This window comes from Columba livia, chromosome 2 (assembly GCF_036013475.1).
Source record: "Columba livia isolate bColLiv1 breed racing homer chromosome 2, bColLiv1.pat.W.v2, whole genome shotgun sequence".
NCBI lineage: Eukaryota > Metazoa > Chordata > Aves > Columbiformes > Columbidae > Columba > Columba livia.
This window is the reverse complement of record NC_088603.1, coordinates 45301297-45328950: the sequence shown is the minus strand read 5'-3', so window position 1 is coordinate 45328950 and position 27654 is coordinate 45301297. Positions and strand designations below refer to the sequence as shown.

Sequence of the window (27654 nt, the reverse complement as noted above, 5' to 3'; positions counted from 1 at the left end):
TCCCCGCTTCCCAGCAGCATGGTGTCTGAGACCGCTCCTATGTGCTGCAAATTCTAAGCAGGAGCTGAAATTGTTCGGAGCACAGCACAGCCAATAAGAACAGCAAAAATCCCTCCTTGGTTACCACAAGCTCTACATTAGTATGTTTTTAGGGGCGGGTAAAAAAAAAAAAAAAAAAAAGTAATCCCAAAGCAGCACCTTTCCAGTAAGAAATACGTTTCTGAAAACCTACAGAATTTAGTCTAGATAAAAGATGTTTTTCCCTGTGAGACTTTTCTTTAAAAATGATAAAACAAACCACCAGTCAAACAAAGAGGGACTACAAAGACCTGGGATCACAAATGAACTACTGACCTCCTTCCCACACATGCACAGCCATAGAGGAGAGGTTCAGTGCAAATTGCAGGGGGGAAGCAAATAGACAGCATCAAAAAACATGCTAACCAACCGTGTCCCCCCCCCAAGTACACTGCAGCCAGGAGTGCCAACAAAACTGAATTCAGAGCCGTATGTGATCAGCACAGCAAACAGAGCACAGTTACAATAACACCCAGCAAAGAAACACAGTAATTCAGAGCATCTGCAGCCTTTTTAATCTTGGAAGTACTGTCACTCGTAGATTAGTGTTTCAGCACATGCACGCATACCTGGTGTTGCTAAATAAAAGGAAATGCTATCCAGTGCCCCTCTTTCATAGAAGAAAAAAAAGAAGACACCTTAAAGCTATGCTTTGCAGGGGAACAAACACTCTCCGGTCCTCTTCTTTCCCCACCACCATAAAGAAAAAAATCGTATCCAAGAGCCCTGAGCACCGTAACCCGTGCACCATCTGCAGACTGAACTACCTTTCTCCCCCAGGTCTGAGCATGCTCTGTCTGTCAGTACTGTCCTGTCGCTCCAGCTGGCTCACCTCAATTTGTTAGCCTCCCAGAGGTCAGCCTTGCATGCAAGATGATTTGCTGCAGTGTTCCTGCAAATCCCCAAAGGGCGGCCACGCTGGAACAAACACCATCGCTCCCTTTCACAAAGGTGAGTATGTCTTGGGAGACAGAGGGCAAACCGGTTTGAGGAGGGGAATAACATTTAGAAATACTGGGTTTGAATACCATTAATACCACTACTACTCCAAACACTTCACACAAAAGAACAAAACAATAGGAGAGAAAGTCAAAAATGCCCCTTGTTAGAGGATGTGAAAGCCATTCAGCATGCTTTCTAGCAATTCCCTTGGCACCAGGGAAGTGATTTCCCAGCTGTGATGGTCAGCAAATGGCTTAGTGTTGAACAAAGCTGTGAGTGCCCTCCTTCAGAGATCCAGAGAACTGTATTTTCAAAATGAAGTTTTTTTTTACAGTGGAAGCAAGTAATTCCTAAATATAAAGGCACAAAAATGAGCCAGTACCTTATAAGAGAGTCTCTCATGACATACAAGCTGAAGGTCATGGAGGCAAAAGTGTTTTACATCAATCTTCCCAGCAGAGCTTGAACTTGTGGGGACTGAGCAGCTTCTTAAAGACAGCAAACTAAGCAGTGCTGGCTGGGAACACTTCACATTCTAATCCCACCTATCTACATGGAGGATCAGAAGAGCAGCCTGGTTCTGCCCACGGCACTCACCAAAAAGCTCATGGCAGGAAGCCATGGCACTGAACAGTTACTAGGAGCGAGACCCCAGCCCCGTAGGGACATACAGATCACAAGGAAACATATGAGGCTTGCTGCAAATGTGCTGTCTGTATATTTGCAGAATACATCTTGTTGATTATTTGAGAGGCTTTTTCCCTTTTAGTGAGACCTAACAGGTGAAATAAGAACGATGAAAAAGAGGAAAAGTTCTTTAACACCCATGTGTACACACATATCTATACAGACACTGTCAGATAAGAGGAACCATTTTACATACGGAAAAAGACAAAATCATCCCTAGGTTTTTGCTCATGACAGGAATTATCCTCACTGCCAAAATGAAGAAGCTCAAATGGCTCTGCATCTTCTGTTTCCACGCAAGAAGGCAAAGCAGCCCTGCCAAATTAACCTGCGGTATGTGACAGGCTGAAGTATTTGCGGGACAGCAAGGGGTGATACACTTCAAATCGCAGTAGCAATAGAGCATGATATTAAGTACTGCAAAACTCTGCAACTTGTGGGTTGAGGATCCAACAGTTGTTACAGGTAATAGGTCTCACTCACCATCAAGTACCCCGACATTACTGAAGCCAGGACTGTCCCCTGGGGAAGGCCAATGCATGGACAACTTGCAATCTAGCATGGCACTTGGGTATCTCCTCCTCCCTCCCAGGACACTGATCCTCCACCTCAAAACAAGCATGTCCCTCATCCAGTTTCTCCTGCCAGCTGCATCAAAGGCAGTGCTTTCTCCAATAGAAGATGAAAACAGAGTGGTCCTGAGGCAGAGATCTGGCAGAAATGGGACGCAAAAAGCAGCCCCAGGAAGACCACAGCTTGTCTTGGGCAGGACCCAAGGTCTTAGCCTGAATACAGCCACCATCAGAGCTGAGAAATGCAGGTGTCATTCAGCATCACACATGCTTAGAAACACAGTAATATCACAGAATTTATAACCTTAGGTTTCTGACTGCCAGTTGAAAGTCAAATATAGAAGAAAAATAAGCTGAAAGAATAAACCCAAATAACGTTCCACAAAATCAACAAACTGTTCTTGACAGAGCTAGACCTTCAAAAATAAGCCTACCAACATGACAAATAAATACAACTGCTGTACTTACTAAACTACAGAATCACAGAAGTAAAACACTGGAGTCCCACTTTTACACTTTTGCCTTCTTAGTACAGAACAAATAACTTGGTTCTGGCCCACCTGGAAACATTAAAAACCATCAGGACTGACAGGACAAAGTGCCAACTATCCCAGCACCCATTGTCCACAGGATGTCCTGTCAGGGCTAAGGACATCTACAGCCACCCTTCTCTTTTCAGCTCATCTCATTGCCCTCTGGTCCCTCTGAGTACAAAGGTGCTGCCTCATGTGGAACAAGTCAGATGGTTCTCCTCTGGATTTTGAAAGTTGAGAAGTGAAGTTGGATTTGTATCTGATTTCACTTGGGAAAACCCATCTTGACTTTGTGTTTTCTGCACTTTGAAAAGCTCCACTGCATGACCTAGTTGCCACTGATGCTAACAGCAGCCTTTCCACTGACTCCATAGACTTTCAGTTCCAGTTAGGGACCACTGGGACCCCTGATAACCCAGAGACACCATGCTGGGCTCCTTATCTTGGTCAAGCTTTGATTACAATGGAAAATAAAGCAGAGCATCTACAGACTGGTCTTCTCTTTATGAACAAGCTTCTTCTCTACCCCTGGAATGACATATAGACAGATTTCACAGGTACAACTTATCACATCACATGGAGGTGGCAGTTTAATCTCAGTCCTGAAGAGGGCCCTACTGTCAATCTGCCACATCACAAAGTCACTGAATAAAACTACATCATTAAAGAGGGGAAAAAAACATAATCAAATCCAACAACTCTGAAGAAATAACTGTCTATTCCTACTGCACCATAAAGCACCAAGTGTGGCAGCTCCAAGCTCTTCTCAAATAGTCAGCACCACCACCCTACTGCAAGTCAGTGAGGTGTGAATAAGTTGTCTTGGTGCAGAGTAAGAGTTTGAAAAATATTCAATACTCTCCATAAAGCTGCAGCCCCAAAAACAGTGCCACAAGAGAAAAACAGTTAATGTTTTTGGAACTCCTAAAAAGCAGTACAGCACAAAACTCATCAAGCTAGCAAAGAAGTCTGAATAGACCCCCTCTTGGTTTAGGACTGATGAAGAGCAGGTAAATCATGATGTACTGAATCTTTGCCTTGCACGTGTGTGTTGCAGGTGTGCCTGCATCACCCCGAGTAACAGCCTTTATTATTTATAGTCCCAGAAATAGACTCTATAAGAAATTGTTTTTCCTGAAGTGCTTTTCAACCAAAAGGCATCTCAGTTTGAGAGCACAAAAAAACTTCATGCTTGAACTGACCAAAAAAAAGAGTCCTTTTAATGACAAATACACAAGGAGACAAAGGAAGCGTTTGGTTTCTGGACACCAAGATTGGGACCACACACACAGAGGATGGCATTTTGATTCTGTGGAAGCTAAAATTAAAACTGATATCAAAAGGACCAGGACTTCAGCCAAATATTGAAAATTCCCAAGCAAGAATATACTTCATTTGGGAAAAAGGTATTTTTTGAAGAGGATTGCAATGGCCAAACCCCACTTTGCTCAACTGCTTCAAGCATCAAGGAGATGTAGGATGCAAGTTTTACATAAATATTAGGTTTACTAATGTGTAAGTATGATCAAACACATTTTACACACACATACACTTAGGTTAGATGTCTCTACATCAACCTGACAAATTCACAGGTATTTATTCTCCTCCACAGATATGTGCATATTTTATACATATAAAATATATATTTGTTATGGAAAAGGCAGATTAGCTATCTGAATTTGTCATATTCCAAACTATTCACTCTAACAATTCCTCCATCCCCATTAGGAACCACCCTAGCAGTACTGCATGGACATACTGGCCTGCTCCTACAGGTATACACAATGTGTGTTCAGATGAATGGCATGGGAGAGTTGCCTGCTAGCTCCTACGGCAGGAGATGGCTTCGGTAGCCGTTCTGATCCAAGCTAGATGTCACTTGTGCTCTTTCAGGTCCCCATTTTGTTATCAGTAATGACAGCTCAGCAGGGTGACACAGATAAACCAATACCCTCTCCTACAGCTATGCCACTGTGTACCTGCAAATGTCATTAGTACCAATATGTCTGTAAAGGAAGCAGCGATAATTCATGCCTGTAAGAGCAGCTTGGTAAGTAAATGATGCTCACCTAGACTGACATGAGAAACCAAGGGTAAAACATTTTCTGAGAGACCCTCTGGGTACTGATCATGGCCTCCCCACGGTGCTTCCCACAGCCCACTACTTGGTAAGTGTTTTTGCCGAGGCAGCAGCAGGATCATCTGCCCTCTCTCAGATGACACTTTAATATTAGGCCTTTATCACCACAACATCACCTGAAGAAATGTATCTTCCATTTTACAGGTGACAAGATTGAAACTGTCAAAGGGATCTGGCTAGGGCACACACCACCAGCCACACATTATGGTAGCAGCTTCCTGCGAAAAACACATCAGCAATCAAACCCTCTTGTGTACCCCAAGGTTATATTCATCTCCACAGGTTCCAGGGCTGAAGATAGGAAACAGGGCCTCCAAGATCGCAGGTGACAGTTTAAACATTATAAAGGACAGGGAGGGTAAAGTTATCAGCTCTGTCACTGTTCCTTTGAAAGAGCTGTTGTCAGAGCCACGATAAGCCTGACATGCTCTGCTCCCGGCATGTGTTCCTCCCATCTTCTATCCCCATCCACACTTGCTGTGCAGAGAGCTGTGGGGCCACCTGCATGGCTGGGAGACCCCCTGCAGCCACAATTTAGCCCAAAGTTGGAGGCCCTGTCAGCATGAAATTGACCTGAGAAGTGTGGAGGAAAAGGGAGGGAGTCCTTTTTTGCTGTCTGTTGAGACAAACAAGGTGGTCGTAACCAGCAAGTAACCACAACATCTTAGGAAATTAAGATGCTAATACCAAAATAAAATACAGCTGTTGAAAGGAAGAACATCCTTGAATGTGAAGATCATAGGGGCATCCAGGTATGTAAAAGAAGAGAAGTAACAGAAATACAAAACTTGCATTTTAGGCTAAACTACATATCAGGCACTGTGACAGATCTGTAGGGGTGAATGGCTAGCAAGTGTGCAGAAGTATCCTAAGGACAGGGCTGAAGATGTCCAGCCATTTGACTGCCTTCACTGGATTATGCACCCATTTGCAAGTGGGCTAAAATTTTTCCAGAACTGATGAGAACATCTCAGTTCACAAGCAGGATTACAGCAGAACTGTTCCTTACAGCTGCCTCGGCCCTTAGCTTTCACTTTGTGCTTTCCTAAAAGGCACAGAGAACCAAAATCTACAAACCAATGTCCTAGTATTTAATGGAAAGAACTCCACAAGGAGGCAGCATCATCATCTACAGTCTCGATCAAAACAGCCGTTTTGATCCAAGCTGGAGTGAGTGCTTCAATTAGCTGGTCTCTGACAAACGCCCAGAGGTGCTCAGCACAGCAGCATGACAGGAACTTAGTTCAGAGCCAAGGTAAAGGAGAATCTAAATCAAATCAGGGGAAATAAAAAGGTTTACTGCCATTTTGAGTCCCAAAATCACAAACAGATTGTTTTACCTCCAATGCCCCCTTCAGCCACACCTGTACACCACAGTCTGGCATCTTACAGGGATGCAGCCAGCATATAACCCAACCCTATTCACATGATAGTACTGTAATATTAACAACTGACAGGAGCACAGTATTACGCATATAATATATGTGTATGTAGTATAGATACATCCCAGCTTCCTGAGGGAACTGGCTGTTGTAGTTGCCAAGCCACTCTTCATGATATGGTGACTAGAAAAAGGGAAATACTGCACCCATTTTTAAAAAGGGTAGAAAGGAGGGCCTCAGGAACTACTGACCTGTCAGCCTCACCTCTGTTCCTGAGATCATGGAACAGACCCTCCTAGAAGCTATGCTAAGGCACATGGAGGACAGGGAGGTGACTCCACACAGCCAGCACCGCTTCACCAAGGGCAAGTCCTACCTGACCAACCTACTGGTATTCTACGATGGAGTAACTACATCAGTGGACAAGGGAAGAGCTATAATGTCATCTGTCTGGACTTCTGTAAGGCCTTTGACACGGTCCCTTACAAAATTCTTCACTGTAAATTGGAGAGATATGGATTTGATGGATAGACTGTTCAGTGGATGAGGAATTGGTTGGATGGTCACATCCAGAGGGCAATAGTCAGTGGCTCAACATCCAGACGGAGACCAGTGACAAGCAGTGTCCCTCAGGGGCCTGTACTGGGACTAGTACTGTTTAACATCTTCATCAGTGACATAGACAGTGGAATCAAGTGCACTCTCAGCAAATTTGCAGGCAACACCAAGCTGAGTGATGCAGCTGACACACCCAAAGGACACGGTGCCATTCAGAGGGACCTGGACAAGCTCAAGAGTGGGCCCATGTGAACCTCATGAGGTTCAACAAGGCCAAGTGCAAGGTCCTGCAGCTGGGCTGGGGCAACCCTCAATATCAATACAGGCTGGGGGCTGAAGGGATTGAGAGCAGCCCTGCTGAGAAGGACTTGGGGGTACTGGTGGATGAAAAGCAGAGCATGAGCCATCAATGTGTGCTTGCAGCCCAGAAGACCAATCGTATTTTGGGCTGCATCAAAAGAAGCAAGACAGGCCACTCTACTCTGCCCTGGTGAGACCCCACCTGGAATTCTGTGTCCAGCTCTGGGGTCCGGAGAGCACAGGAAAGACATGGACCTGTTGGAGAGGGTCCAGAGGAGGCCACAAAAATGATCAGAGAGACTTTAGAGCAGGGTCTGTTGCAACAGGACAAAGGGTACTGGCTTTAAATTAAAGCAGGGGAGATTGAGGCTAGAGATGAGGAAGAAATTTTTTACGAGGGTGGTGAAACACTGGCACGAGTTGCTCAAAGAGGTGGTAGATGCCCCATGTCTACAGATAGACATTCAAGGCCAGGCTGGATGGGACTCTGAGCAACCTGATATAGTTGAAGATGTCCCTGCTCACTGCAGGGGCGTTGGACCAGATGAGCTTTGAAGGTCCCTTCCAACTCAAACCATTTATGATTCTATATGGTTTTTGAGGGTGAGTTTGGGATATAAGTAATGGGAAATAACAGTAGCGTGCATTGCTCTGACTCCATTGAAGTCACTATCACACTTGATAAGTCCCATCCTTTAGGGAACTGTATTACCAAACAACCTGCAGCTCCCACTCCAACACCCCATGTGTGCCAACTGGCAAATGCTCCATTTGGTCCTTCTTCCTCCTTGGACATGTTGGTAAGCAGCCCTCCCGCTGCAACTGGCTGCTCCTTGCACTTTAGCTAATTAAAACAAGATATGAAACTGCAGCCAGAGGAAATCCTCGTGGATGATCCACCTCTGTAAGCATGGCCAAGCCCGGCAGCAGCGAGTTCAAGACCATATGAGCTCTGAAGGTCCCTTCCAACCCAAACTACTTTGTGATTCTATGATCACTGGATACTCCTGCTTCTAGTGTAACCACTTAGACTGATGCTAAGGGAACACAAAACATCTATGTTCTGCGTTGGCAGCATATCCCAGGGGTGCTAATATTCACATGAAAATTCAGAACAAAGCATAACGTCTTATGAATCATCTAAAATAACTCATACTGGAGCAGTATTTCCTGACAGCATAGGCCTTAGGACTGAAAAATATCTGCTGGCCAATTTAAACACCTCCTTAAAATTGTTTTTCTATTAGTATTTAAATACCCTAGTCCAATTTTCCCTGTGGAAAAGAATAACTCTTACCTTGTCTCTCATCGGATTACAGTATCATCAGAGGACCCAGCAGAGCAGCAGTAACACATGGCTGTGGGCCAGGCACTTACTGCTTCAAATGTTGCTCTGAGGGCTACTGCTGCTACTGACGGGGGGAAGAGAAGAAAGCAACATGAATCATCTTTCTCAGCTTCAACATGAACCACCGCACACAACAGGGAAAGTGTGATGAACACTGAGTTACTTGTACAAAACCATTCCAACTCCTCCAGGTGTTACATGCAACAATTCACAGTTCAATAGCTAGGAAGAACTTCTTCACGCCCTTGGCAGCTTGAAAATTCATAGAGGACTATTGAAACTAGGCATATTTATCAAGGGCACAGAAGCTAGAGGAAGAGGTTCAAGCCTGATGTGAGGTGGGGTTTTTTTGTTTGGTTTGGGGGTTTTTTTGTTGTTTTGGGGTTTTTTTTTTGGTTGTTGGTTTGGGCTTTTTTAAGACTTGCTGTTATATTTATTTGAATAGTAATAAAAATAAGGTGGTTAATTTTTGTCCCATAAATCCCACAAATAAATCGATTCATTATTTCCTACAGCCCTTCTTCTCACCCCACCTCCATGGAGGTTATGACAGCCTCATAAATAGTTGATTAAGACATTTAACACACACCAGAGAGTGAAAGTTTCAGAGAAAAGCAGAAAGTATTTGTTGGGAAGGGAGCATCTGCAAACCTACTGACAGAGTTGCTATTCACTGGTGGCCCTTCAATGATAGGAAATTCCTTACCCAACCCTGCCACAGCAGCTCATTTCTGTTGCTTTCCACTCGCAAAAGCTGCTGCTTCTATTGAGTCAAATGCTGAGTCAAGTATTTGGCGGTAAGAGTCTCTCCAAATAACTGAAGTGTAACCTGACTGTCACTGAGAGAAGAGCAACATCAGCCTGATAAAACGACTGCTGTTCAAAACAGCTGCTACTAAAAACATCTGCCCCTGCTCATTATGTACAGCTCTGGATCCATGAACATATATTTGCAAAGCCAAGAAGAGAGTGGTCTTTCAGCCACTTCACACAGTATTTCAAGACATCAAGGGCACTGCAGGCAGCATCCCACATCAGGATGTGTTTCATCACCTCTAGCCTTCTGCTAGCATTGCTGCTGATGCAGCCGTTCCTCACAGAAGCCAGCTAGCCATTCTGAAAGCTCTGCAGCATTACCCAAGCACAGGGAGGGCTGGAACAGGTCTGAACCCTCTCACTTGCAAAGGATCCCCAAGACGACCCATAGTAAAAATATAAGTACTGTCCTTGTGACCTTGGAGAAAAGACAAGACTAAATATACACATATACTGGCCATAGGCTGTGAAAGCCATCCTGAGTCTAGAGGGGCAAGAGGGAAAAGACACACACCACCTCAGGCAGAACTTTCCTGCCTTGGCTTACCCAGCTTCACCCTCTCCATGGCAGAATGAGGTGCTTATGTGTCCTGGAGGCTGACAGGAACAGATTGCTGAGGTAGCCAACCTTTCTTCCTAGGCCAAGGGATTAAAGCTGAAGCCAGAAAAAGTATCTCTTGCAACTACAAAGAACCAAATCTGCACCTGTATCAACACAGAAAGTATTTGAACAGAGAAAGCACCTGACTCAGAGTCTGAGGAATGATTAGAAAACAATCATCTCGCCAAGGAACTAAAGTTGCACAAAATAACCACCATTTTTTTTACCATCAAGGTGACGAAATATACTAAAATAAAAACTAAAATATGAGAAAATAAACCCCCTCTTCTCTAATTTGCTTGAATACATTCAACGCTTAAAGAGAAGCACATACCTAAGAGCCCTGTGTTCCAATAGGACAAAGACATGCACATAAATTAAGCAAGGACTAGAGAACTTGACTTTGTGACCTCTGTGCTAAATATATATCTAGGTAAATAATATGTATATATGACTACTAAACAATTCATATAAAAGATTACAATTAATATATAGCCTATATATTGCTCTTAAGTTCATACCTAGATTAAAATATGATTAATCAGTGGCTTTATAAATCTAAAGAAATTAATTTCAATAAGCTGCTAGCTTCCCAGCTTTCGTTTTGTACCTTTGACACAATCATAACACAGTCAGAAGCCAAGAAGCTGCAAAGCCATTTATAAATGCATGTGAAGCTGTCCCAAATAACATTACAGGAGAAGGGGAGAGCAACTCCAATCTTCATTTTCTATTAACTCTAAGGTCTCTGCATGAAAATGAGTAATAACCTAAGTGGTAAAGAACAAATAAACAGAAGCAAGGAGCAGGGGTAAGAACAAATCATTATAAAGTGATAAGCACGAAGGGTCCTAACTTAGCTAAAGGCAGTAAAAATGCACACGCACAGGAAACTACCTCCTGTCTCCTCAAAATTAATCTGGTCATATAGTTTTAGTGCTAAGGAAGTGATTGCCTCAGCACGACACCCGAGTGTCTGTTAGAAAGGACAGTATTTCATCTATGTGCTTAGAGGCCGGATAACTGATTTTCCCGGGTGTGTCTCTCCCTCCTTCTAAAAGAAGAAATTACATAGCAAATTAATCTTTGTGCAGCTTTTTATTTCCATCCCTCCTCCTCTTCCCTCCCTCCACTCCTCCCATACACTCTGAAAGATAAGCAGGAAAATGTGGATGGTTCACAACAAAACTGAAATAAATTCACATAGCAGGAACAGCCTAAGTCTGGTTTGGCTCATGCAAGTGAGCTTAGGATATGGTGATTCAGTGCAAAAAAAGAGGTCATGAAACTGGTGCCATACACCTTTCTGGAGAGGGCTTTTTGTCCACATATGTATGGGTGAAAGGCTCATCTGCCCAGGGAGCAAACACTGGAAACCAATCTTGCCAGTAAAAAGGAATTTCAATTCACAAACTGTCAACAGCCCACTCAATTTATATTACAGGTGGACAGCTGGGAGATGAGAAACCAGCAGCAATCTAAGACAAGCCCCTACACCCAAAATAAGGAAGGCTTTTTCTGGGATGAAAGAAGGGACGGAAGCCAGATGGCCTCAGATTCCTTCAAGGCATTTACAATTCCCAAGATATTTTACACAGACTGTGCTTAGATGTGTCATTAGTCACCAGTGATCACAAATTCACACACAGCTTAAAGCTACTCATGGGTTTCTGAGCTCAAAGGAATAAGGCTCTAAACTCTCAGATGGGTACCACTCTTAGAAAAAGACACATTCACAATAGAATACCACTGAAGGGAACCAAATTGTCACAAACAACTGTTATTCAGAGAACAGTACGCAAAAGTGGGCCCTAAAACATAATGGGTGAAATTTTAGCTCCAAAAGCCATGAAAAACTGATAGCATGGCTTTGAGAAGGATGTAGCAGAAACACTCCAAATGGGCTGGTTTTGGAGATGGGAAGCTCTAAGAAGGGAAAGTAAAGCTTATTTTTTCAAGCCACAAGACTTCAAAATTGGGAAAAAATTCTTCCCAGAAAGGGCTGTCTGGGATTGGAGCAGGCTGTCCAGGGCAGTGGCAGAGTCACCATCCCTGAATGGGTTTAAAAGATGCGGAGATGAGGTTTTCAGGGACATGGGTTAGTGCCAGAGGTAGGTTATGGGTGGACTCAATGATCTTAAGGGTCTCTTCCAACCAAATTATTCTATGATTCTATAAAGGAATATTTTAATAACTATATGCTCCACTGATTACTGTATCAGAGAGCATAACTAGATGAATAAGAAAGATCTGTGTGTAAGCCCACTTCACACAAGAGGTGCACAGACCACAACTGGGGAACCCATTAAAATTCCTTGGCTTCATGCAAGCATCAACCTAGCATCTACACAGCTCTAAGCTGAAAAGAGAGATGGTTCTCTGAAACAGAAGTAGCCTATGCCAAATTCGCACAAGGGCCTGCAATCAAGGACCCAAATCCAGAATTCAGCTCCTCTTTGCTCCTTGAGAAACAAAGCAGCAGGCAGATCAGACATTAGAGACATCTTTGCCTGCTAATTACATGTTAAAAGTTTAAAACAGAGACTGTATCACACCCAGTCTCTCAAGAGCAAAAATACATGTGTAATCCTTTTGTTAAGGTAAACCAGTAAAAAGACGAAAAAGAAATTAATACCATATACAAAGAAATATTTGCAACCAAAAAAGAAACAATTTTTATTGAGAATTACATTTTTCTCAGTTGAATTTTTAGAAAGTAAGCTGGTTGTTACAAAAACCACTTTTTCACAAATACAAAAAAAAAACCCCTTCTTAGCAAATAAAATCTTATTCCTCTCATCTTTAATCCCAATCTCCTTGCTTTAACATCAAAATGTCCCTTAGCCCCTTTTTACACACGTGTGGTCTTCAGAACAACTAGCAGCTGAAGAAGGAGCTCCTGGATCCAACTGTGCAGAGGGGTCTGGCTGCCAATAATTACATGCATCTCTGCTTCAGTTTTATAAGACAGAGTTAATGGCCAGGAGAGAGGACACTTGCATGTGTGTTTTGAAAGGAAAAGGCAAAATATTTTACAATGGAAGAGGGAAATATCATTTGGTCCAGATGCAAGAATTGTGCAGCACAGCCTCTTGTAGGTATGACAAAGCAAGCTGTCTGGTACAGGAGACAGTCAAATGGCAATGAAAGCTGCAGGCAGGAAGGGAAATGTCAGTGAAACTTTTCAGCTGTCAGTGGATAACGCTTTAAAAGCTGATGGGGCAAACTATTAAACCTTTCACTTACAAAACATTTCTAAGGATAACTTCCAAGGCAAGCCCAAATAGCCAACTATACCTAAACTCAGACCTGTCTCTTACCAAACATAAACAAAGCAAACCAAAAGAATACAGAAGGCATAGGATTGAAATAAAAGAAAGGAAGAAAAGAAAAAAGTAGGAAGGGAAGAGAGAACAAAAAGAAGACACACTTGGACAAAGGATATACATCACAAGAATGAGAAACCTTCAAAGACAGCTCCAGAGAAAAAAAGGCCAGACTGGGAGATTATTTTTTTGATCTGCGTTTATCAGTAAAGCACCAAGGAATTTCCAATCATGAGTCCAACACTTCATTGCACTGTATGAATTAAGTAAAATCACTTAAAACACGGGAGATGGATGTGAGAATCACAGTGCCAGCTCAACACTGTGGGACCAGTTGGAGGTAATACAGTGGAAACAAGCGATGCTATAAAAATCAGTGCATCAGGAAAACTCACCCCCATCTCTCTTTTAGAGTCTCAAGGATGCAAGAGGGATATCTAATTCAGTGCTAAAAACAAACAAACAAAAACACAAAACCCACAACAATAAAAACATTTCCATCTGCACACAAAAATGACATCTCCCCTTCAGTTAGAATGCAAACTCAAATCCAGCAAGAAGGGGATAATGACCAGGAGCATGCAGACAGCACCCAGAGCAGAGAGTGCACTGCATCCTCAGAAAGCACATGTGCCATCACATTTAAAGGAACAAGAAAACATGGCATTAGAATTAACTAAAGTGAAGAAAAGAAAACAGAGCCAAGAAGAGTGCTTCTACTAAAGGACAACCAGAATAAGAACCAGATGAAGAAAGGATCTAGACCACTCTGCCATCAGCAGCCAGAAGAAAAACAACCCTCCTTTAACCACTTTTCCAAAAGGTTTTTCTCAGGCTGGCAGAGAATAAGCCAGTGTACAGAGCTTAGATCCAAAGCCTTTATGCTAGGCAGGAGGAAAAAAGGTTGAATTGTATATTATCAAAAACGTCTGAATATTTCCCTGTTTGCAAGGGAGGAAAACTTGTGCATTTCTCCCCTAAGTCTCTTCTAACGTTTCAGCCCTTGTAGGCAGAGGCACCACAGTACAGTACTGCCTACTACAAACAAGGTGTTGTTCTGCTCATGGTTAGCAGACACGGGCAGAGCGCGAAAACTGAGGAGAGGAACTGGATGCATGCATGGTAAGGTAGTCAACGCCAAACGATTAGGGTTTCCATCTACATCCATTCACACTGTAGAGTCAAGGACAGTAACACAGAAGACTAACACCTGTACTACTCACAGACGGCTCTTCCAGATGACTGGAAAAGGCTCATTTCCTTTTCCTTCTTCATGCCACTAAGCCAAATCAATCCTCCTTTCATAGCAGGAGCTTTGCTTACCCCACAAAGTGTGGTGCCAGGTAGATACACCCAATGGAAACAACGCTTATGCTTGGATTTAAGCACATGCTTAACTCTTGGCTGGATCAGCACTTCCAACCACACGTCCTGTGGGCCAGGGATTCGCATTCTTACACATCTTTAAACTTTCCAGCATGTGTAATTTATCATCCTGCCTGTGACAAAGGATGGCAACACCCCGCTCGTTTCTCTTGCTCTCAGTACGCTGCAGAAAATAAATACATATATTTCTCAACAGTGAGGTGGAGGACACTGATATCCCATTTCCCCCTCTGATAATCTAGCTATAGCATATCATCACCAGGCTTGAATCAGCAAAAGGGAAAAAAGACTCCAAGGGAAGAAGAAAAAAAGTGGGGGAAAAGATACTTACTGCAATAGAAACAAAAAAATCCATTTGCAGATCACATATGAAAAGAACACCTATATTAAAAGTGATCTCAGAAGAACTGACCAGGATAAATCCATGTGCAGTTCCAGTTATTTCAGCATGAATATGGAAAATACACATTACTCTGAGTTTATGAAGGACTTAGTTTTATCAATTCTATTTATACACACTTTCTTGGTTCATTTTAGACATATCACTCATACCGTACACACAATATAAATACAAACTGCATAGCAGTGCATTTATGTGCCACAGAAACAAGATTTTAAACCAAGAGACTTGAGTGCTCACTGATTCTAAAAGACAACAGCTCCCTATTTTTTAACACGTTTCTAAATTATATATGGGCTGTGTATCCCTTCAGACAAATGAACACTGATAAATTACATTCTGTCGCTAGCCAGGCACTTCAAGTAATCTCCACCCTCCCACCTCCTCGTCACATGAAATAAAGATGAAGCACCGCACAACATCAGTCACATTGCAGATCCATTCAGCAGCTGCCTCTATTTGAAGCAACAGAATAGATGTGTTAAGATCTTCATCAGTTTCCACGATCAGGAGTTGAAATTTTTGCTGCAATGGACTCGGGCAACCTCAGAGGCGGCACTCACTAGTACATGCCCTACACAGCCAGCATTATGCTAGATGGCATTGAGCGCCTCTCAGAAGTTTCTCCTGATGGGATTGCTCTCCTTCCTAACCGATCTCATCTTTTATGCCTGGCCAAATGATTTTGGCTGCATCTGTGGACTGGGACATGTTTAACGAACAGCACAGTGTGCTCCATGACCTGGCTGCTCCCCAGCCACATGCCTGTCGGAACGCTGCCAGAAGTATTGAGCCTTCTGCATGTGCTTGAGCACACACATCCCATTTCCGACCTGCTTCATTACCCTTTTCCCAGCAAGCTGGCCTAGAGTTAATTTAATGTGTTAAGGACCGAAGACCAGCCTTGCCTCCCTGCAGTGCTATCAAATATGTTACAGGCAGAGAATACGGCCATACTCCATCTATGGGGTTTCCTCCAAAGTTCACTTCTTCTGACAATAGCAGGGCTGATGTTTGATCAGTACAAGAACAGTGCTCCATGCAACACAACCCACCACCATCACAGAGAGCTGCTGTACCCTCACACTGACCCTTGCAAATCCCAAGCCCTCCCCTACAACAGCACAGGAGCTGGATCAGTTCCAGGTCTCCTTATCTGATTATCACAAAGTATGGCATTGCAGAAGATCAGAGTACAAACAGTGGTTACTTTTTCCTATATCTACCACAGAAGGACACTCGCAGCCCTCAGGTCAGGATGTAGCACCAAGGAGACACAGGACTAAGTAGAGACAAGTAAAAGCTTTTGAGCTTCTTCCTTAGTAAACTGTAACAAGAGTCCCCTGAACTTGAGTACTGTCATCTGCAGATTCAGACCCCCAGGGAAAGGAGGTTTTTTCCTTTCCGAGGGTGACTTTTGCACCAGTACAGGTTGGGGGATGACCTGCTGGAAAGCAGCATTGTGCAGAAGGACCTGGGAGTTCTGGTTTACAACAGGTTGACCATTAGCCAGCAATGTGCCCTCGTGGCCAAGAAGGCCAACGGTATCCTGGGGGGCATTAGGAAGAGTACGACCAGCAGGCTGAGGGAGGTTGTCCCCCTCCTCTACTCTGCTCTGGTGAGGTCTCATTTAGACTGATGTTTCCAGTTCTGGGCTCCCTAGTTTAAGAAGCACAAGGAACTATTGGAAGAGTCCAGCAGCTGGCAACAAAGATGATTAGGGGGCTGGAGCATCTTTCTTATGAGGAGCAACTGAGAGAGTTCAGTCTGTTTAGCCTGGAGAAGAGAAGGCCGAGAGGGGATCTCATCAACATTTATAAATATCTCAAGGGTGGGTGTCAAGAAGATGGGACCAGACTCCTTTCAGTGGTGCCCAACGATAGGATGAGGGGCAATGGGCAAAGACTGAAGCATAGGAGGTTCCATCTATACATGAAGAGAAACTTCTTGACTTTGAGGGTGCCAGAGCACTGGAACCGGCTGCCCAAAGAGACTACGGAGTCTCCTTCTCTGGAGACATTCAAAACCTGCCCAGACACATTCCTGTGCGATCTGCTCTGGGTGAACTTGCTTTAGCAGATGTGTTGGACTAGATGATCTACAAAGGTCCCTTCCAACCCCAACGATTCTGTGATTCTGTGACTTCCCACTTAATCAACATTTCAGCAGGACCTAAAGAGCAGAAGGCCCAGTATAACCACCATGGCTTTGAGAGGGAGAGTGGGGAGAGCCTCTGTTCAGAACCACACCTGGACATGCCTTTGCAGTGCAATCCCACCTCTGCTTACAAACAGGCTTCCTTCCAACCATTTCGCAGCATGGGGAATAAGCAGGAGGAGTTAGAATCCTATGTTCGGTCGGGAGATTATGATCTGGTGGCAATTACGGAAACATGGTGGGACAGTTCACATGACTGGAATGTGGTCATGGATGGCTATGCCCTTTTCAGGAAAGACAGGCCAGCCAGGCATGGTGGTGGAGTTGCTCTCTATGTGAGAGAGCAGCTACAATGTACTAAATTCTGCCCAGGAGGGGATGACGAGCGAGTTGAGAGTGTATGGGTGAGGATCAAGGGGCAGGCTGGCAGGGGTGACACTGTTGTGGGCGTCTGTTACAGGCCACCAGATCAGGCTGAGGAAGTTGATGAGGCCTTCTATGGGCAGTTGAGAGTGGCCTCACAGTCACAGGCCCTGGTTGTTGTGGGGGATTTTAACTTTCCTGATGTTTGCTGGAAGGACCATTCAGCCAGCCAGCCACAGTCCAGGAGGTTCCTCCAGTGCATTGATGACAACTTCCTCATGCAGATGGCGGAGGAGCCGACTAGGAGAGGTGCACTGCTGGATCTCATCCTCACTAACAAGGAGGGTCTGGTCGAAGCAGTAAAGGTTGAGGGCTGCCTGGGTTGCAGTGACCACGAGATGGTGGAGTTCAGCATCTTGGGTGGCAGGAACAGAATAGCAAGTAGAATTGCAACCCTGGACTTTAGCAGGGCTAACTTTGGCCTTTTCAAGCAATTGCTGGGGGAAATCCCATGGGCAAGACTGCTTGAAGGAAAAGGGGCCCAAGATAGCTGGATTGCATTCAGAGATTGCTTCTTCCACGCTCAGGATCAGAGCATCCCCACACATAGAAAGTCAAGGAAGGGAGCCAGGAGGCCTGCGTGGTTGAATAGGGATCTGTTGGGTATGCTCAAGCAGAAGAGGAGAGTTTACAGGTCGTGGAAGCAGGGGCTGGCCACTTGGGAAGAATATAAGGCTGCTGTTAGAGGATGTAGGAAGGCAGCTAGGATAGCCAAGGCCTCCTTAGAATTACAGCTGGCGAGAGGGGTCAAGGACAGCAAAAAGAACTTTTTCAAATACATAGCAGATAAAACTAATACCAGAGGCAATGTAGGCCCACTGATGAACGGGGTGGGTGCCCTGGTGGCAGAAGATACAGAGAAGGCAGAATTACTGAATGCCTTCTTTGTCTCTGTCTACTCTGCCAGAGGCTGTCCTGGGGAGCCCTGTACCCCTGAGACCCCGGATGAAGGCAGGTCAATGGAGGAGTTTGCTTTAGTCAATGAGGACTGGGTTAGGGAGCAATTAAATAGTCTGGACATCCATAAATCCATGGGTCCAGATGGGATGCATCCGCGGGTGCTGAGGGAGCTGGCTGAAGTCATTGCTGGACCGCTGTCCATCATCTTTGCCAAGTCTTGGGAAACGGGGGAGGTGCCCGAGGATTGGAAGAAAGCAAATGTCACTCCAGTCTTCAAAAAGGGCAAGAAGGAGGACCCGGGTAATTATAGACCGGTCAGCCTCACCTCTGTCCCTGGGAAAGTAATGGAACAGCTTATCCTTGGTGCCATCTCAAGGCATATCAAGGATAAGAGGGTTATTAGGGGCAGTCAGCATGGCTTTACCAAGGGTAAGTCATGCTTGACCAACCTCATAGCCTTTTATGAGAATGTAACAAGGTGGATGGATGATGGCAGAGCGGTGGATGTGGTCTACCTTGACTTCAGTAAAGCTTTGACACAGTCTCCCACAGCATCCTCAGAGCTAAGTTGAGGAGGTGTGGTGTAGACAATAGAGTAGTGAGGTGGGTTGCAAACTGGCTTAAGGAGAGAAGCCAGAGAGTGGTAGTCAATGGTGCAGAGTCTAGTTGGAGGCCAGTATCTAGTGGAGTGCCTCAGGGGAATAACCTAATGAAATTTAACAAGAGAAAGTATAGAGTCCTGCATCTGGGCAGGAACACCCCCAGGTTCCAGTACAGGTTGGGAAATTACATATTAGAGAGCAGTGTAGGGGAAAGGGACCTGGGGGTCCTGGTGGACAACAGGATGACCATGAGCCAGCACTGTGCCCTTGTGGCCAGGAAGGTCAATGGCATCCTGGGGTGTATTAGAAGGGGGGTGGCTAGTAGATCGAGAGAGGTCCTCCTTCCCCTCTACTCCGCCCTGGTGAGACCACGTCTGGAATATTGTGTCCAGTTCTGGGCCCCTCAGTTCCAGAAGGACAGGGAACTGCTGGAGAGGGTCCAGCGTAGGGCAATGAAGATGATTAAGGGAGTGGAGCATCTCCCTTATGAAGAAAGGCTGAGGGAGCTGGGTCTCTTTAGCTTGGAGAAGAGGAGACTAAGGGGGGACCTCATTAATGTTTATAAATATATAAAGGGTGAGTTCCATGAGGATGGAGCCAGGCTATTCTTGGTGGCAAACAATGATAGGACAAGGGGTAATGGGATCAAGCTGGAACACAAGAGGTTCCGCTTAAATTTGAGAAAAAACTTCTTCTCAGTGAGGGTGCCAGAGCACTGGAACAGGCTGCCCAGGGAGGTTGTGGAGTCTCCTTCTCTGGAGACATTCAAAACCCGCCTGGACATGTTCCTGTGCGACCTCACCTAGGTGTTCCTGCTCCAGCAGGGGGATTGGACTAGATGATCTTTTGAGGTCCCTTCCAATCCCAAACATACTGTGATCTGTACTACGCTTTCTCCCAGTAATACACAAACTAAGAACCTTTAAAGTTCAAACACAAATCACTTCTTTACTGATCTAGCCAATTAAAAATGAAGAATGATAACAAGTTGTGAAATTTTTCTTGTCACCAGCCTAATTGCTACTCAGGGCTTCAAATTGTGGCAGAAAAAATGAGGAAAAAAACTGAGCTGTTTATAGATTGTTTGGATTCTGCTTTACAAAGTACAGCATTATCTTTGTCAATGTGTGAGGAAATGCAATTGCACTGTGGACCTCTACATCAAAAAAACCCACTTTACTTAATTACTTCAGTATTAAAACAGCAAGAAAATAATTACTGTAGTTATTTCAGAGTTGCTTATTGCTTTCATACATATGATCTGTCTGCAAAGGTTAATACTGATTAGCCAAAACTCTTAGTTCATTTTCCTACAGAATTATTAGGATTTAGGATTAGGATACTGAGATACTACGATTATTAGGATACCTCATGGTATCCTAATAAAAACAGAAGCACCTTGAGATCTTTTCAAGGAGAGACTGGGGAAGGAATAAGGAGTAAAAGAAGAAAGAAAGGCCACAATCTAAATAAGTGAGAGAGTGTCTACAGATGGGCAGTTAAGAACAGAGAAAGATTAGTTGAGGAACCCAGTGTCAAAGAGATAAAAAAATTCAACAATAAAATTTAGAGTGGACTATAAACCTTCCAAGTTTAACTACAGTACCTCAGGTGCATTTAGATGCACTTGGTTTAAAGTTCACTCATTTACCTTTCTTTACTAAAGAATGGAACCACAGGTAGCAGAAATGAAATCCCACCAATCAAGAACAATCAAGGTTACATTTTTAAAGCTAACTCTGCCCCTCTCTTCCTTCTCCCAGGGTTCCAACTTCCCATTTCAGGGCTGTCAGCAGTTGTCAGCACATCATATGAGAAACTCATCTGAACATACAATATAACTTGACAGGCAATACATCAGAAAACCTAGATGTGACAACAGCAAATTTCACCAGATGGTCCTGGATCATATCCATCCATTAAAACACACATCAAAAAAAAAAAAAAAAAGAAGAAGAAAAAAATTAAAGAAGGAAAAAAAAAATACACAGAGAAAAGTGGAACTTCTGAAGAAGTGGAAAAAATGTGGTATATGCACCATTTCACCCTTTGCCCTACCCATGCAGGAAAATGAGATGCACAGTAGCTCCGCCTCTTGCACTCACCTGCTGGTCCTGTCATTAATATCAATATATGTATTTCATCCTTATACCCTAAGCAAAGGCTTCTAAAGATGCCACTTCCATAAAAGGCAGTATATAGTAGTGATAATGGTGCTTTCCAGTTGCGAAAACTTTCTCAATGACTCTGGAGCCTGGTCCTGCTACAGCATCAACATGGTCTCCAGGTACACCAAACCCAAGAGGTCATCCCTGGGAGTAGCTGCAAACTTGGAGCACTTCCAACGCTCCCTGTCTGCCACCCTTCCCATCTCCCTGTTGCTCTTGTAGGCTGCACAGATTCTGTTTGGGTTCAGGCTGCCTACAAACTTCATTGGCCTTTGCAATGACCCTTTTGGGACAGACCTTGGTTTGCCGTGTCCACTGCCAGCCACACAATCCTGTGAAGGCAGCTGAGACCTGCGGTTAAACGCTGACTGTCCAGGCCTTACCTCAATGCAAGTAAAATGCCTTTGATACACACAAAGCTCAAACCACATTCCAATATGTAGAGAGCACAACCTGCTCCTGATTCTGGTTTCAAGCCCACACAAAACATGGTGCTGAGCCAGGCACAGGGTCAGGACTCTGTACCACCCTCTGGGAGCTCAGCACAGCCCCATGGCACAAAGCACCAGGTTGAGAGGCAGCTCTTGGGGTTAATTCACTGTCAAGGAAGCACTGATGCTGTCACTGGTCTTCAGGTAAGCAGCACCAGCCTGGCCACAGCAGCAGCTTGGCTGGGACAAAAGTGACAGGCCTATGAAACATAAATCAAATCTGCACAGGCTGTCACTGCTCAAGCGAGACCCTCAGGGACACCCACCATTCCTTGCTCCTGTTCTGCTCCTACCTTCAACAGCTGTGTGCAGATGTCCAAGTTTTGCTCTGCGTAAAGTAATTGTGTGTAACTGTAAAAAAATACTGCCTATCCTTGTCCTCCCAATTACACGTGCTCTGAAGTAAAAGGTGTTTTAGCCAAATATAATTGAAATTCTTAAAGCAAGTAGATATGAATCTGAATGCACAGAGGGAACACAGACAGTGAAAAACATGGTGTTATTTTACCAGACATTTAACAGGACAGGATAGTGCTTTAAAGATGTTTGGAAATCTGAGAGTTTCCTTGAATACAAAGTCGTGACCGTGGTATTAGAGAGAGCAGATCTATTCCCTATCAGTGCCCAAGCTGCACTCCACAGCAAAATCAGTTTCCACCAAGAAACTAGACTAAGCCCTTAACAAAGGAGTATTCCTGTACATTATAAATACGTTCTTCCCCTAAGGAAAGTTCCTTCCATTACAAGTTCTTCTTTGCTGTTAAACAAAGTGCACCCATTTTCTGAGTGAGAAACGTCTGCAAGTGGGACTACTCCAATGCACCGGTGTGGAACTGGGCTGCAGTCACGCTTCAGAAACTGCAAGTGAGTGGACTGGGTGACACAGATTGCTAATGAAAAGTGTTTTTAGCAATGGCTGATGGCTACTTGCTGACTTCTGAAGAAGCAATTTATTGTCTCCATCCAATCCATTTCACAATTATCACCTTTAGCAGGGAGAGGAAGTTACTTTTACATCATGAAGCTGAGAACACGAGGCTTACAAAAAGTCAATTCTCCCCTCCTCCTCAAACTTCAACAAGGAATATCTGATTTTTTTACTCTACCTTTGTCATTTTAGCATAATAGTCAGTGACATTTTCGAGTTTTGCTATTATGCTCTGGTGGGGTTTCAAACACTGCAGAGGAACATAATTACATTTACAGACACTTGTGACTGGAACTTAAATGTTGTGACGGCACATAATAGTCTCTTACAGAAAAGTATGCATTTAGCTCAAAATGTATGTTCTGATTAAACTTAAAATGGACACCATCTTTTTAGTGGAGTGCCTTTTGGCATCTAAATGTTTTTTCCATAAATACTAGACTAAGATTTTTCAAAACATTAACTTTCTAATAGAGAAAGAACAAACTTATTATTTAATTGTTTTCAGCAGAAATACTGTAAAACAGAAGGCATAAGAATAATACACATTTAATAAAACTGGTAAAATATAACTTCCTCCCATTTTGATATTTAATTATATCTCATTAGTACTGCAAATTGAAGCCAAAGAGTCAGCTGTTTACTTTATTTATTTATAGGCATTTATATAGCACTCATTACCATAGCAACCAGGAACCTTTTTTCCTCTTGTTCAAAGCAAGAGTTGTAATTTTGAAATGTGATCCTTTGATGATGCAAATAGGTACTTACATCCTATGCTGCAAACATTTAGGCAAGCGCTTAAAGTACACTAATAGACCTGAGTCAAAGGCATAGTGAAAGAGACAGAAACAGAGAAAGGAAAAAGAAAAGGAACTGAGAAGCAAATAACAAAGAGGGAAAGGGGGAAAGAACAAAGGGCTTTCCTATGAAAATTCACAGTGCACTGGGTCCTACATCCATGACATGCCCAGTGCAAGAACAAAGGGCTTTCCTGTGATAATCCACAGTGCACCGGGTCCTACATCCACGACAACCCCAGTGCTTTTTTCCTGTAATAGTATGTAGCTCGTTCATGAAGCACAGCTCAATTAATCAAGAGCGATCAACAAGCTCCCAAGTTCTGTTGAAGACACCAGTGAATATTCTTGAGCAAGGATTTCTAAGATTGTAGCTTACAAAAGATGCTGCAGAGGGCTGCCTCTCTTTTGCAAGCAGAGATGCCAGGAGCTTCAACTGCTACTCTCTTCCAATCCCCCAGCAACTAGTCATTACCAAATTCCCACAGAATTAACAGACCTTTTTAAAAAGGCCATCCCCTCACAAAACATCAAAGAAATTGCTAAATTCAAACATTGCTCCTGCATACACCATTGTAGAATGAATTACTAGGTAAGTCACGCAACTGCAGCTTGCCTATGACACTCCTTGTGTGCACAAGCACAAACTACTTTTCAGATCCTCAAACGAGATTGAAATTGCTTTTTAAACTATTTAATCTGGTTGCTTTCCAATGCCCTATAGATTATGGACATACATGCACAATGTAGTACTTCAGATCCCTTTTAAAAGCTAATGAATTTCTCATTGAGACTGAAAGAAAAAAGGAAATCTCTTGCCTGTTGTCATTTTGTTATATAAGAGATCTTACGATAAAGATATCCTGAAGAAGCCTTCAACTCTGCATTTATGTTAATCCTATATTCTTCATAAACCAATACTGTCCAGAGTAGTTAAATAAGGAGTGTTCCGTTGTTCCTAAACCAAACACATAAACCTTTACACAAGACTGATGGTTACTTTGTAGTCTTTTTTTAAGCTTTATTCTAAATAGGGCAGAAGCTGCATGTATGACAGGAGGAAAAGTGACAAGTTCCTTATCTGGAAAAGCACCAGCAGGCACTGTTATCAGAGCAGACCAGCTCTTTTAAAGTGGACTGATGAAGCTATTTTTAAAAATACCTAATAACATCACAGAAGAGAATCTGATCTCTGCAAAGGTGAGCTGTGCAGCTCGATATGGCTGGGAGGCAGCTAATGAAACTGAAGCTTGTCAGACACAGATTGCATCCAGTAATTGGCTTTGAAAACTTGCAGTTTAAATTTCGCCATGCTGAGTTCAATGCCCCACTCATAGCTTGCTCCAAGCACAGGCAGAGCTGAGGGCTGTCTAGTGTGACCGAATGTGAGTGGCCACCTTTCCACGGCCTGTGCTGCCAGGCCCAGTCTGCATGCTTGGAGGGCAAACAAAGAAACCTACTTTCTTCCAGCACCTACCAGTTGACTGCCAGGACAGGGAGAGACAGTTGTGGGGGGGAGGAAGGCAGAATGGTGTTGGAGCAGGTGGCGTGCTGATGGAGGAGGAGGGAACACGTCCTACCACAGAAGGAGAAGGAAAGGGGTGAAGACCTAAAAGGAGAAGGAAGAGGGTCCCATGTCATGCATTCATCCAGCACAGCAGAACCACTGACCAACACCAACCCTCAGCGTTCTGTGCCAACTGTGCAAGGTCTGTCAGGAACAGTCACTGGTTTTCCCAGGAAGGCAACCAGCAAAACAAGGAAAGTGTCCCTCTTTTTTGCCCATTTTGCCCAAAACTCCACTTACCCTTCCTAGCCCACTTCTCCCTGAGCTTTGTGGACCCATAGACCCATCCTGCTTCTCAATCTGAACCACAAAACTGAATTTTGTGACCATCATGGATAACAACTGAATAAATTGTTGTCCCACAGTGTGAGAAGGCAAAATTTTGTCTGTACAGCTGAGAACCTCTGATATGGTTCTAGCTCTGTGGTTTAATGCTCTCCTTTGTGCCACTTTCATTTTCGTGATTCCTCCTGCCTCCCACCACTTCCTAGGAAAATCTGCTCCTTCACAGCCGAGACACGCTCTGGTTGGAAAAGCCATTTTAAATAAAAAGCAGGTTATTTTGCTGGGACGAGTCATCTATGTATCTGTTTATTTGAATAAAACTATAGCTTTACTAGTGGAAGATCTCTAAGTCTCTATGTTTTAAAACACCTCCTAAAGACCTTGCTGTGTTAGAACACAGGCCAGATACAAATCTCTTAAAAACTCTGGGGAACAGTAACTGAATGTGACCTGCTCTCATAGGGAACACAAAATTGAGACTCCAAGTAAAACTGTCACCTTGCAATCATAAACCGATCAAAATGCACTCTTGCAGAAAAGCAGACTGGAAAGCTGGTTTTCTGTATCTAGTTCATGCATTTGGTACCCACCACATTTTTGAAAATGATACTGCAAAATAAACACCCTGTCTTACAGTTGATGAGTTTAGCATATGTCAGATTTGTTTGGGGGAGAAGATTCTCCCAGAGAATAAGAGCTCTTCTGGTTCTCAGCTAAGTCAAGACTTGAGCTAACAAGCCAATCTATCAGTTCAAGTGTTTTGAGATTGCTATTAAAAGAGCCATTACTGTTTTATTACCAAAGTCAACATATTCTCCTGAATCAGCAGTCATCGTTTAAAAGTCAGCATTTGTCAATAGTTATCCAACTATGGTACTGGTGTGAAAACACCAATATGTTCCCTTCCCTTTACCAGTTGTTCAGATACAGTCATTATTCTTATTACTTGAGAAGAGCATGCCTCTTCCCTTTTTTTTCTTTTTCTTCAAAGCAGCAGCCATTATCTTAATAACCCATTAAAACATTGGGTTAATTGAGAGGGGCTGTAAGGAAGCTGGAGGACACAAGCAGAGTGGGTAAGCCTGACCTGAGAGCATGCATGTGCAACGCACCCTGAGCTGACATATGCAAGATAAACTTTTCCACCATGCTTAGTCAGCACACAATAATTGAAAGGGGCAGGATGCAATAAATTCAGCACCCGTATCCACTGGGGCCAAATTCACAAGGACTGCTAAGCTTTCAAAGCTGAAGACAGGTGTCTGGGGGGGTTCCCAAGGCGCTCAACCATCAAGGAAAACTGTCAGGAGAACATAATTACATCTTTACCTGACCTGGTAGGCTTTAAACCTGCAGCGTCTTTGACCTCTAGGGAGGTTATTTGAGTTTTAATTGAACCGCGTTTCAGCGGTGCAGGCAAGAACCAACCCTCACAGCCCCGCCTGCCCCTGCTGCCGGATCGCTATCACTCCCCGGCTCTGGAGCAGAAAGCTTTCCACGTCCAAGGGGTCAGCTCCGCTCTGGGCACCCCTGGGGGGAGCTCTGGGGGAAAACCCCGGCTTGTTCCCACCTCCACCCCGTGCCTCCCCACTGTGGAGTCGCCGCCGATCACCAGAGACACCGCCGCGGCCCCACTTTCCCCTCAGGAAAGAGGCGGCAACCGCCACCGGCCCCCGCGAACCGCCCTTCGCTGGTGCCCGGCCCGGGCCGCCGCCGCCCCACGGCCGCCCTGCGCCGCCCTGCGCCGCCCCGCGCCGCCCCACGGCCGCCCTGCGCCGCCTCACCTGCCGCCCGCGGCGCCAACGGCAGCAACCGCCCCCTCGGCTCGGCCCGGCCCCTACCGCCTTCTCACGGCCTCCCCGCCCGCGGCGGGCGGCGCCGCCACCTCCTCGCAGGCGGGTGCTGTCCGCGGAGAGGGGCCGTGGCGGCGGCGGGGCGGGCCGGAGCGGCACCGCCTCCCCAGCGCTCTCGGCGGCGGTGGGGAGGGGGGCGGGCGGCCCCTCGCCCGCCGCACTCGGCAGAGAGGCGGCTGCCGCGCATGCTCAGTGCCGGGCGCTGCGAAAGGCGTTATGGGAGGTGTAGTTCGGGGCTGCCTGTGCCATGTCCCCTCAGGATGGGCTCCCTGGCGCGGTTTTTGGTACAGACCCTCTAGCTCGTCCCAATCATCCCTCAGCCCGGTGGTGGTTCCCCTCACTCCTTTCTCCCCAGGCTGCCCAGTCAGTTTCCTCAACCCCTTTGCTTCTCTCAGTCACCAGCATCACTCA

General features: G+C 44.6%; 1 protein-coding gene across 9 annotated transcripts in view; it reads right to left on the bottom strand.

Annotated features, from left to right (window-relative positions):
• Positions 1–27378, bottom strand: part of POMGNT2 (protein O-linked mannose N-acetylglucosaminyltransferase 2 (beta 1,4-)) — a 37592-nt gene extending 10214 nt beyond the window's left edge. Inside the window, exons 1-2 of one of the 9 annotated variants that reach the window (XM_065051633.1) lie at positions 27175–27325; positions 25016–25147 (exon numbers count right to left, since the gene is read on the bottom strand). The gene's annotated coding sequence lies outside the window, so the exon portion shown is untranslated. Of the gene's footprint in view, positions 1–647; positions 1038–8489; positions 8513–9903; positions 10062–25015; positions 25148–27174 lie in introns of those variants that run through there. The other 8 variants (XM_065051632.1, XM_065051635.1, XM_021297839.2 and 5 more) reach the window with 8 other exon arrangements.
• Between the last annotated feature and the right edge of the window lie 276 nt (positions 27379–27654).